The following is a 13615-nucleotide window of genomic DNA, read 5'->3' as shown; positions in this document are numbered from 1 at the left end:
ACTATAATTTTAAATCCTGTAATCAATTTTGCCTCTTCCTCCACCCCATGATGCTAATGCTCACATCAAACCCTGACTGATATAAGGGAGAAATGGTAGAGGCAGTAAAAATGGCCAAGTAGTTTTGGAAATGGATTAAGAACTACTGAAGATGCTTTTGCCCATTTCTAAGACATACCCTAACAATATTTACTTTTGAAAAAATTAGTCTACAGTCGTGTCACCCTGAACATACCCGATCTCATCTGATCTTGGAAGGTAAGCAGAGTCGGGCCTGGTTAGTACTTGGATGGGAGATCCCTTAGGAATACCAGGTGTTGTAGGCATAATAAAAACAAAATTAAAAACTCTAAAAATTCTCATTTACTAAAGTTATAAGCCCTAAATTGTGAGTTTGAATATACAGGGGTCCCAGAAGGAAATGAAGAATGTACTTAATTCAGAAAAGATTTAATAAAGGAACAATTAACAAAAGTATAGGCAGAATGTCTGAAAAACACATAAGATAGAACAGTACTGAGGGTTGTTAATAGTGGAGCTGTCATCATCCTTTGGCTCAAAGGGGAGATTTTTGCAGAGCAATTACTAGAATTGGAAAAACAGAGATTCTTACAAGGATACTTTGGAAAATGTTGTAAGTTGTCTTAGAGGGAAGCAGCTAGCCTAAGAGAAACCTGAGTGGAGACAGGTAGGATTGGTACCTCAGATCCACACTCCTTATTCAGATTCCTGTCATTGCTCAACAATGGGTGTACTCAAAGAAAGCCAAAGGTAAAGGAAGCCTCTTAATATAACCTGAGATATTTGAGAGGGCAGCTATTCAGAGACAGGATGGAGAAGAGTGCAGCCTGCATCTGCATGAAAAGAAAACACATCCAGCACAGGTTCTTAACTAATTTTCACGAGCTTTTTCTTTTTATTTGAGATTTGAGAAAGGAAGAATAGACAGGAAGTCACAGATACACAGAATAGTGCCCTGACCCTCTGAAGATGTACACATCCTAATCCTTACATTCTTTGAATATATTATGTTACCTTGCAAAGGGGACTTAAGGCTGATAATAAGTTGATCTTAACATAGGGAGATTATCCTGGATTCTCTAAGCGGGCCCAGTATAATTACAAAAGTCCTTAAAAGTAGAAAAGGGAGGCAGAAGAAAAGGTCAGAGTGACCTGATATGAGAAAGTCTTGACTCGTAATTCCTCGCTTTGAAGATGGAAGAAAAGTCCCACAAGCCAAGAAATGTGGGTGAACCACCTCTACAAGCTGAAGAGAGAGAGATGGATTCATCTTTTGAGTTTCCAGAGAGCAACACGGTCCTGCCAATGCCCTGATATAACACAGTGAGAGCCAAGATGGCTTTCTAGCCTCCAGAACTATAAAATGACAAATATGTGTTGTTTTAAGTGACTCAATTTGTGGTAATATGCTACAGCAACAGCAGAACAAGAAATCATTTGAATTCAATTTCTGCAATTAATTTTGCCTCTAAATTCTGATCACCTTGGGTAATCCCTATAGAAGTTGTACAACATTGAGCAAATAGTGATTTTATGTTAATATGTAGGCGTTCCTTGCTGCCAAAGAACTCTGTCTTGATATTTCATAAGAAAAGTTATGGAACTATGAGAATGGGAGATCCCTTTATAGTTTTTTACTCTAAATAGGAAGAAAATTCCTTTCAAGGAGTTGAAAACGTCACATATCACTCAGGTACTCAGAGAACAGGAGGAAATAGTCCCCACAGAAAGGAAACAAAATTGAGACATCATATTAGGCAGACAGGAGCTCTTGTGTTCAGCAATTTTTCCCCTGGAATTAATAAATAAAGACCAAGGATTATAATAAAGATCTGGAGCACGAATTTAGCCCCAGCTAGGTAACGTAGAAGAATCCAATTGTATGAAGGAAAACCAATCCAAAACTGAGATTTTTTTTAAAAGTTAAATATTTAAGGGTCTTCACAAATTCCTTAGTAAAGACTCATATCAGAGCCAAGCCCTGGTCCTCATTATTCCTATGTATTAGAAACTGGAGTAAACAATGCCAAATTCTCATTAAGATTTGTAGGTTAAATAAGCTCCCCTAATCATCTAGTCACCTTCTTAAACATCTACCTTAAAGACTCTACAGGGTATTGTTATAATGAGTTTCCTGGATTCTTTAAACCCTACCTAATCAGCATAGTCAAATTCTGCTGTCAGGAGTAGAGAAACCAGTAAAAATTCATCTTAGAACATTCGATGTTACCAGATTGACTTCTCCTCAATTGAGCATTCATTCCTTTTAGATAAAACAGAAATATGAAGCTAACTTTTTAGATGGGAAGGTGTAAGAATGACCACAGCTCTCTCTAGAACCACCTTGTTCTGATGCTGGTCCTCAAGCTTATACAGTGCAGAGTTATTCATTTTTAGCTCTTTGTCATAGTAGTCCTCCTTTAAAAAATAATCTTTTATGGACTCAATCATGATGAAACTACAAACAGAATTGGTCATTCGAGAAGAATAAAGTGAGCACTTAATTGTTTTATACAAAATCCAAATCTCTGCCACCTTGTTTTCCAGTGGCATTTCTCATGTCATTGCTACCTAGCATTTCCTGACAATGATGCTATCGTCATTTTCAGCAAGGACTTCCTATTATTTTGCATTATATTTAAATGGGTGAACAAATTAATAATCATATAGCTCTCATTTTAAATATTGAAAAAGATTAGCCAGCAATGACTATTAACCCTTGACTAATTTCTGATGCTTGATAACACGAATGTGCTTGAATAGGGAGCCCCATCGAGCTGCATATCATTTATAATAAACATGACCGAACACTCCTAATGTCAGCTACTGTGACTAGCTTAGTCATTAGTTTTATAAAGCAACACAGTGCTCGTAATCACGTAATTTTAAATAATTCTCCTCCCTCTCATACCCCTGCTATTTTTCCATGTCTTCTTTGGAAAAGAGAAGAAAACATGTGAGCCGTGATCAGATAGGAAAACATCAAATTTGCCATTTTTGGTACCTTCCACTGCTCCAATAAACTAAGGCTTTTTTTTTTTTTTTTTTTTTTTTTTTTTTTTTTTTTTTTAAATATCCAGGGCTATACATTGCTTTCATGGTCCAGAGGCAGTTTTGCCTTTGTAGGTCCCTTTCTCCATAAAAAAATATTAAGAATTATATCTTATAATTATGTTGGTATAAAGACTAATATAATCCAGGGTAGATTATCTTCATTTTTTTCCTGCTGATTAAAAAAAAACAAAACACCTTCCTAAGTTCCTAAAAGTCCCATGGGCCCTCAGCCTGGTGCCTCCTGTGCCCACTGGTTAAAATCAGCTCTGTTACAGCCACACAATGATTATACTTTTAGTAAATTGGGTCTAAGTTTCTAAGTGCTTTGAAGCCTTTTAGCACATAAGACAATTAATCAATTGTTTCATTATCACAACTATTAACACAACTAGTAACTATCATATTATTTAATAAGTCATTTTTATTTTAAAATCATTTTTGTGTCTGGTATATTCTGTAAGGTTGTAACAATTAATTTTTTAATCAATTGAATTATTCATTTTCATTTACTGTATTATTACCATGAAGGAATTGAATCTTTATTTTATATCAATTTCCAATTCAAATAGCATTTAACATTTAAGCTTTGAGAATCTTTGACCTCTAATTTCTTACTACTCCCCTCCTACTGTTGGCACACTCTTTTGTCCTAGGGCTCATGTTCTGACACATACACTCAAATTTATGAAAGGTGTTAAAAATTTAGAAAATCTTTTTCCAACAAAAATGATTATTTCTAACTGACCTGTGATGTCAGAATATTAATATTTCTGTTTTTTCTTTAACACGAGGACTTTAAGAAAATATTCTTAATATCTCTTTAGAGGCAAATAGTTATCTACATTATTTAAGTAGTAAAGAGAACTCTAAATACCAGTTTATTCAGCTAGTGATGCTCTTACTATTTGATAGTTAAAACTACTCTTTCAGCATGCTAGATATTGACTCAATACTATGTGTTATGTACCAGTGCTTCCTGATGCTAAGAATATCCTAACCAGTTCAACCAAGTTACTAAGCTTAATGATTTTTCATGGTTTATCTAGGATGTCTTAGAGTTTAGGAAAATTTGGGGGTAAATTCTGGTGGCATACTAACTCCACAGTTAGTTTACAGCCTTGTGCAATAGACCATATGTGTACTGTGGTCATTCTATTCACAGCACCTGTGTCACCTGAGTCCTAATGGAGTGTTAGCAGTTGGTTCAGAATTCCAACATCAGTTTCACATTCTGAAGCAGTAATTCATTCCTCGAGGGAGTCAATCTGAGCAGAAGTTGAGGCCCCAACTATCTACAGCATGTGAATATGAGAGGGAAAGTATATCTTAGCAGATACATGTAAGTTGGAAAATGTAAATCAAAGACTTCCAGTAAATTTAATGTTCAATGTACTTAGAACTTATATAGCCATTATAGACCCAAGCAGCTTCCACTAGCTTTTAATCTCTCTAAAACACTGAGAGAATGATAATGTCCAAGAAAGTAACGTTTAAAAAAATCACTTTGGCCCTTCAAAAAAAATCTTGTGTCTCTTTTAATTAATTCCTAGCTAGCTAGCTAGATAGATGATAGATAGATGATAGATGTCTTTAAAATTTAGTGAATTCTAAATACCATTGACTAACAAAACTCTATGGGACTGAAATATTCACTGATTTCTCACTTTAGACTTTCAACTCTATGGACTTTCTTTAACTCTTATGAGAACTTTGAAAATTCTGGGAGATTTAGTACAATGGTAGATAGATAACTATAGAATATAATTTTCGTTATTCATAGACTCATGCTGATAATCAAAGTGATCTCTTAGACTTCAGAATTTAAAAAAGTTGTTAATGTTGATCTTAACAGAATACATTTTTAAAGTTTTAAAAAATTATTTATCATTAGAATACCTGGTGTGTTTATTAAAAGTTTAATATCCCGAGAAAGCTGTGTTTTTAACAAGCAACCCAGGAGACTTAAAATGAGGCAAATTTTGGAACCAACGCCTTAAGTAAATGAACTATATAAATATTGTACTTTCTCCTCTTAATTTCTGTTTTGCTTCCCACTTCCCCTTCAGAGATGCAAATGCATAATAAATTAGAGGAATTAGCAATTAGTTTATTATTTAAAAAATGGACATTATAAACCAAGCACACCATCATATACTTATTTTATTATCAAAAATATTTTCTTATAATTCAAAAATATGATATAATATCAGTGTTTTTACTTTATTGCCACAATCTATTTTAGGAATAGAAATTTCCGAGGTAGATTTTGACAGAGTAAGAAAGAACCAGAATCTATAACTGCCCTATTAATGTGATGGAATTTGTGAAACTCAAGATTCAACATGTATAAAACCATTTTAGATGTGGCATTAACTAATATTTGGATGGATTATATTTCAAATATGTATTTTATTTATAATTATCACTCTATTTCTCTTTGAGGTAATGTGCCTTAGTTTTCTTCCATCTATCCCTGTCAGCATCCATCACATAATCTGATATATTATAGATCCTGGAACACTTATAAAAGAAATAAATTGCTACTCAGCTGTGTATAAACACAAACACTCATACACAATCTAGGCATTTTTTATGTTGACAACTGAATTACATGAATAGATTCAAAGATGCATTTCATCTCTAATATGAGAAGCTCCATTACTATTATATATATAATATATATATATACACTATGTTACTATAACCTATAGTACTGTATTGTATTCCTATTATTATAAACATTAACATTAAAATATAGCGTGCTTACATAGGGCTTCAATATTGATAATACAATGTTTCGAAGAACCTATTACAATTGTATCACATATCTTATCACTGTAAATAAGTCCTAGATATGGAAAATTTGCCAACAAATATTAGAAGATTATCAGCTCTGGCAAACAATCACAGGAGGACTGACTAAGGTTCTTCTCAGCTCAGTGTATTTGAGTCTATAACAAATTTTGAACTCTGACCTCAAAGAAGGAAGCTTTGGACATGTTAACAGGATAGATCAGCAAAATCTCATCTGTCTGATCTTATTAGGATACTCTCAGGATTTAGGTTCTGACCTTCTATAATTATTGACACCTATTTAATTTACCTTTTCATCCACAGCCAAGCCTAGTAGAGCGCTATGGCACGTGTAAATACATCACTGCTGCCAGCATGGGCTGATTGGCATTCATGCTTGAGTGTCTTTTTTATTTTCTCCTTGGCTGCTGGGAGTAGCCTGAGCAGTGCAGAAACCAAAGAGCTTCATCTATTAGGCATGACAGATTTGTATTCAGTGGTAAACGCCTGACCTTGCTCAACTTCCCTCATCCATTCCCATCATCCTCTCACCAGATGAAAGAGTCTGCTTAACTCCTGCTTCCTGACTGTTTCCTTGGCAACAATAACTGAGTCAATCTGAGAGAATAACTAATAGGAGAATACCTTGGTAGTGGGATTAAGTGCTAAAATTTTTAAAACTTAAAATCACCCACAGAATTATAAATGAGGAATGCTTGAAATACAGATTAAAATAAAAATACCCATCAGTAACATTAGATTTCCTTATTAACCCGTTTCACACTGTGGTAATACAGATTTTCCCCGAGGTATTCTAGTCTGAGAACAGAGTATATAAGCATTTAGTATCCATTTGACTTACATGGTGAAAAGAGATTAGCTTTGTAATACAATTTCTATTGTTTTAGATGTCAAATGAGTGGGTAGAAGAAGATATATACAGACAGCATCGCCTCTGGAAGAACTTTGTAATGAAATGGGCACTATCTATTTTCTTCCTCCTCTGAAGGTGGCCTGCTTTTTTAAGGCATTAGACCTGGAAGATCATAAACCTCCAAGTTTCATTCCTTTTTAGAATTCTGTCACTTTTAGGCCCAATTGTTATGATGTGAAAAGCTCATCAGCATTCTTGCTTTGTATTGTTTTTTGATAACACATCACACGGTTGTCAAAATTCTCAGAACCCCTGTGGAATTCTTAAATTTGCAGTGAAATTCATAGCATCAGCTGAAAACTAAACTCATTGTTCAGTGAAACTTTGATGCAATTTATAGAATTATTTCAGATGACTTTGTGTCTTAATAAGAATGCATGCATCTAACAGATCCGGTATAGAGAGAACAAGCAGAGACCATAGGATATTTGGATAAATGTTTTCTATTCTGGACATCCCAATGATTCAGTTATTCATTATTAGTTTTGCCGTTGGCACAGAAAAATTTCAAATGATTTCTAAAAATTTAATTTTTCTATTCTCTAATTTTTGACTCATTTAATATTTACTGAGGCTACTTAACATATGGGTGTACTTAACTGGGTCTAATAAATAGAAGATACTAATAATGTAATAACATTAATTTAGATAATATTCTACTCTAAAACCACATTAAATGAAAATTTAGCATTAAATCATAATTATGTATTGCTAATTCTACAAATTTTGAGAGTGCAGTTAACTTCTATTATACGAATCATGATTAGAGTTGTCAACAGAATTTAACAAAGCTTATTTATCTGTTTTCAAGTTAAAATAAAATGAAGACACTTCTACTCATGTTTAATGACGCTGATTGGAATGGACATTTTGCTTTGCAGTCTTTTATACAGGTTAGATATGAATATATTTCAATTATCTTTGCTAATGCTCTTTTCAGAAGATCTGACTAACCACATAATGAAGTATGAGGAGATGAGCACTCCAGTGCCATGTCAAAATGTAGAGATGACTTCTCACTCATCTTTACGAAGACATGAGTTGGCTGGTCTGTTTATCTCCCTATGAGTATCTTCTATCCATCATAGAGGAAGCAGCCACCTTTGCTGATAGAATTAATAGAGAAAAGACATTAAGATACTATTTTTGAGTTGTTAAGAAAATAGAGAAAAAAATCCTATTAGTTTCCTACTGCTGCTGTAACATATTGCCACAAACCAAGTGGCTTAAGCCAGCATAAATGTATTTATTTTATGGTTCTGGAGATTAGGAGGCCAAAATCAGTCTAACTGGGTGAAAGTCAAGGTGTTAGCAGGGATCTAAGGGATCTGGAGCCTCTAAGTGAGAATCAGTTTTATTTCCTTTTTTTTTTTTCCCCCTCAGTTTGTAGAGGCCACTTGTATTCCTTGACTCATAGCCCCTTCCTCTCACCACTTCAAACTCTTGCTTTTGTTGTCACTTATCCTACTGACTCTGACTGCTGGCCTCCTCTTGTAATGGGAGCTCTTGTGATTGGATTGAGCTTACCTGGATAATCCAGGTCGATCTCACCATCTCAAGATCCTTAACTTAACATCTATAAAGTCTCTTTTACCATGTAAATTAACCTGTATACATTCCAGGAATTAGGGTATGAAAACTTATCCTTCTAAAATGTGTGCAGAATAGACACTCGACAAACTCTTCTCAAATGAATAAATGAGAATGAATGCACAAAAATGTACAAGAAATAATATTATGAAAATGTGCACATTTGTGGCTGTATTAAAAGGAGAAGCACAGCTTCCAAGTGAGTCATGCAAGAGGAACCTAACAATCGTGGTCACATCTCCAGTTGAATATAGCAGGGACTGGAAAGTAGAGTTTCGATTTCCTGTTGTTGGGTTAGTTGTGCCAGCATCTAGTTTTTTTAATTATTATTATTTTTAGATTTTTAATATTTAAATTGTTTTCATGGGAAACCCAAAATGAATGGGTAGAGAAGATATAGGCTATACTGTATGACAATTAAAGACGTCAAAAGAAATATCATTAAGGGGTTGTGCTTTTTATTGGAGTTTATAGCTTTTGGTGGATTCCAGACCCTCCGTAACTTTATTCCAGAAGGTAACAATAGGAAAAGAGGGAGGCAGGATTAGAGGAAAGCAGAGAGCCCAAGCAATTGTTTAAAATCAGCTTACAGTTTATGATATGATAATTATTATTATGATCTTTGTCTATGATGACATTACCATAATTGCCATCCTAAAAATACCATAACCATTCTATAATGAAGTAAAATGTATTAATATTTAGTTTGGTGGATTTTATACAAAATACATTCTTAAATGGTTTACAAAGCTAAATAAGGTAGTTAGAAATACATATCGAGAGAAAGAAAGAAAACTGGAAAGTAAGGAAAAGATAAAGCACAAAGTAAAGGTGTCTTTTGTGGCATTTGAAATGAGCATTTAAGGTATGAAACTAAAAAGCTTGAAGGGAGGAAAACATAGTGTGACAAGAAGAGATTTGTTATATTAATTCAGTAATAAATTGCTTAATAGATTTAATTTTCTATCCAAGTGGTTGAGTAGCTAATGTAGACCATCTCCATTTGCACTAGCTTAGGAGCCTTCAGTCGACCACATGCCCTCCCCCCACCCTGCGCCCCCATGCCCTTAAGCATAAGATTAAAAGGGAGCAAAAGAAGTGTCCGTGGTTTGTCAGGAATGATGCGTATTATTTTGCAGTTTCTAAAATCTCAGTTCTACTTAGAACATTTGGCAATCCCTTAGTTTCAAATGCTATACAGGTCAGGAAAGCAGTGGGCTCCTTCACGATGCCAAAGGAAGCTGTGATGTCACAAAGTCAAGGAGATGAGTAGGGACTGACTAAAAGAGCTAGTTATATTAACCCTGGAAACTTGAGCTGTGTAATACTGCATGACATAAAATAAGAGTCATGACCAGTTGCTAACTCTACAGACCTGCTTGGGACACTTTAACAGCAGTGCTAACCCAAAATCTTATTAGGCCTGACAAAATGTGCAAGGTGATCTTTCCATAAAGAATCCTCTGGATTGCTAGTCACAGAGCAGCATACTGGGAACAATAAGCACACAGAGGTATTTCTTCAAAATATTTGATTTCCCGCATGGCTACTTAGCCAAGAAAACAGAGAGAACAACTCATTCTTTGCTGACATGTTTGCTGTCCTTTGTTCTATAGCCATCCTCCCAGGAAGAGGATAAAATGCCGAGTCTTGCTTCTAAGACACTCATTTTACTGGAGATGTCATCAAGGTCTTGGTGATTTCCTAGGACAAGTGGCAGTGCTTCCTGACACCGCCACTGGGCTGTTTTCTTTAGAGTGTTGACATTGATTTCTCTCCTTTTGGCATGTAGAAGTCCCAGGTGCCCCACTGACCCATTACCTGAGCCTGTAATTACTCCAGGAGCAGGGAACGAAAAGGGCATATCTCTTTTGCTTTCAGGGAATGACAGACTCAGGGCTATAAGCAGGCCCTGCATTGAGACATATCTCTCAGGAGAGCCTAAGACTCCCAATCCTTGAATCATGCATTTTCACATCAGTGGTGGCCATGCTCATTATCACTGAAGGATGTAGATGTTGTAGACTTGTCATATGACTCTGACATTTCTTCATCATAGAAACAGATCTTAATGCCCGTATTTGAAATCCAGACATAAAAATATAGTTAATATAACTGCCTAACATCCCTTTTTCAGAGTCTCACTATTTATTTAGTACTTTCCTACTTTTTTTTAATGGTAAAATGTACATGATATCTTTTAAAGTGATCTGGTTGTTCACAAGTCATTTTTAAGGACACATTGAGTTTTTAAAAAGTGGTTTTAAGCAATTTGATCATTCAATGTATTTTTATTCTTGAGAGCGTCTTAGATCTAGAAGATTTTGTAATTTTTTAAATCCATTTTCAAACTCTACAAGACTTTCTATATATTATATTAAAGGACCTCTGCCTACGTTTTAAAAGTGTATGTTTCCAGTCTAATATTCAAGCTATATTCTTGTGAGTGAGTGAGTGATCTTTGCTCCTCAAACAGCGAATCTGCTTAGCTGATTGTTAAAGTTAATTATGGTACAGTGAAAGCTAAAGGTCAGACCATGTCTATTTTCCTGGCTTGTTCAATGCTATGGGCATATGAGCATCAGATAAATCCCTTCGCTGCTGACCCAACTAATAACTTTCCTGTACGCTTTAACCTATTTCCTGTTCCAGGTTCTTAGACTCTTTAGTCTACTTTAGGTTCTTCAGAATAAATCTTTACAGTGCCTGCCTCTCAAGGATTCCATGAAGAACCCCTTAGGAAATTCAATTCATAAAGTATAATGCAGACTTTCTACAATATGCCTCCAAATTATCTACATATTTTACAAATTGCCTGATTATTTTATCCTTACTAGTCATGAAGAAAAATAAATTTCAAATAAAATTTTGAAAAACATGTAATTCTTAGAGTTAGTGACTTAGGGATGGTTAGCTTATAGTTCTGCTAATTTTTTTTTTTTTTCAGTTTATTTATCCATTGATTCATTGATTCATTTATTTGGAGATTTCTTATTGAGCAATACTCTAGGCATATTACCATGCTAAATTTCATGAAATGCAAGAACACAAGAGACATAGAACCTGAAGTAAATATGTGATCATAACCTGAGCTAGAAATCCAGACCCAGTTTCTCCCATTGAGAAATGGAAGCTACATACCCTCTGCAGTTCATGATGGCAGAAGGTTGAGGGATTTCCAAAGGATTCAGGGAAGAGGGAACTATGAGAAAATAGGAACTACTGGGGTGTGATCTAAAACAGTCTATTTTGTGCTTATTTGGGATGCATATCTCTTCTTTGAAATATTCCAAAGTCGTCACACATAATTAAAGTAACGTGCTATGATTCTCTATGAAAATCTGAAATTATAGCATAATTGTATTTGCATAACTGATAAATCAGCTCTTTCTAAAATTACTTTTCTAAAATGCACGATCCTTTTAGGATTATCTCTCTTTTATATTATAGAAGTTATATCTTCTACTGTTGCTAGAACAGTATTAAGAAGTAGATTCTGACTTATTGCTTATTTATTTTATTTTATTTTTTTAATTAAGTTTATTGAGGTAGCATTTGTTAATACAATTTTATAATTTTCAGGTTACGTTATGCTTTGACATCTATATATTCTATTGTGTTTACCACCGAAAGTTCAGTTTCCTTCAGCTACCATATATTTGATACCCTTTACCTACTTCACCCTCCCCTAACCCCCTTATATTTGACCTCCTTTACCCTGTCTACCACTCCCCTCCTTCCCCCACCCCCTACTCTCTGGTAACTACTAGTCTATAGTCCATGTCTATGAGTCTTTGTTTGTTTGTCCTGCTCATTTCTTGCTTTTAGGTTTATATCCCATGTATAAGTGATATCATGTGATTTTCAACTTTTTCTGTCTGGCTTATTTAGTTTAACATGATTATCTTGAGATCCATCCATGTTGTCGCAAATGGCAGTATTTCATCTCTTCTTATGGCTGAGTAATATTACATTGTATATATGTACCACAGCTTCTTTAGCCAATCATCTATCATAGGACACTTCGGTTGCTTCAATGTCCTAACCACTGTGAATAATGCTGCTATGAACATCGGTGAGGCAAATATCTTTTTGAATATAGGTTTTCAAGTCTTCGTGGTAAATACCTAGTAGAGGGATTGCTGGATCATATGGTAGATCAATTCTTAGTTTTTTGAGGAACCTCCTTACTGTTTTCCATAGTGGCTGTACCAATTTTCAGTCCCACCAGCAGTGTATGAGGGTTCCTTTTTCTCCACATCCTCTCCAACATTTGCTATTACTTGTCCTGTTGATTATAGCTATTCTAACAGGTGTGAGATGGTATCTCTTTGTGGTTTCGATTTACATTTTTCTGGTAGCTAGCAATGTTGAGCATCTTTTCAAATATTTGTTGGTCATTTGTATGTCCTCTAGGGAGAAGTGTCAGTTCAGGTCCTCTGCCTATTTTTTGATTGGATCATTTGTTTTTTTGTTGTTATTGAGTCATATGAGTTCTTTGTATATTTTGGATATTAGGCCCTTATCAGAGGTGTTGCTTGTAAATATATTTTCCCATTCAGATAGTTGTTGTTTACCTTGTTGATGATTTCTTTTGCTGAGCAGAAGCTTTTTAGTTTGATGTTGTCTCATTCATTTACTTTTGCTTTTACTTTCCTTGCCTTTGAGGTCAAATTCATAAAATCCTCTTTAAGTCCAAGGTCCTCAAGTTTAGTTCCTATGTTTTCTTCTATGCATTTTATTGTTTCAGGTCTTACATTCAGATCCTTAATCCATTTTGAGTTAATTTTGGTGTATAGTGATAGACAACAGTCAAGTTTCATTCTTTTGCAGGTGGCTTTCCAGTTTTCCCAGCACCATTTATTGAAGAGGCTTTCCTTTCTCCACTGTATGTTTTTGGCTTTTTTGCCGAAAATTATTTGCCCATATAAATATGAGTTTAATTCTGGACTCTCGATTCTGTTCCACTGGTTCATGTGTCCATTTTCCTGCCAATACCATGCCGTTTTGATTACTGTCACTTTGTAGTATAATTTGAAGTTAGGCAGAGTGATGCTTCCAGTCTCGTTCTTTTTTCTCAAGTTGGCTTTGACAATTCAGGGTCTTTTGTGCTTCCATACAAATCTGATGATTTTTTGTTCTATTTCTTTAAAAAATGCCAATGGGATTTTGATGAGGATTGCATTAAATCTGTATAATGCTTTAGGTAATATGGTCATTTTA

The 13615-nt window shown here is 34.8% G+C and overlaps 1 protein-coding gene and 1 pseudogene across 1 annotated transcript in view; both read left to right on the top strand.

Moving 5' to 3' along the window:
- Positions 1-13615, top strand: part of DCC (DCC netrin 1 receptor) — a 538543-nt gene that overhangs the window by 166697 nt on the left and 358231 nt on the right. The window lies entirely within an intron of this gene.
- On the top strand, positions 208-326 carry LOC111741367 (annotated as a pseudogene).

The sequence above is a fragment of the Pteropus vampyrus genome, unplaced genomic scaffold (genome assembly GCF_000151845.1).
Source record: "Pteropus vampyrus isolate Shadow unplaced genomic scaffold, Pvam_2.0 Scaffold3, whole genome shotgun sequence".
Lineage (NCBI taxonomy): Eukaryota > Metazoa > Chordata > Mammalia > Chiroptera > Pteropodidae > Pteropus > Pteropus vampyrus.
The sequence above is the reverse complement of the archived record's forward strand: the minus strand, read 5'-3'. Positions and strand labels throughout refer to the sequence as shown.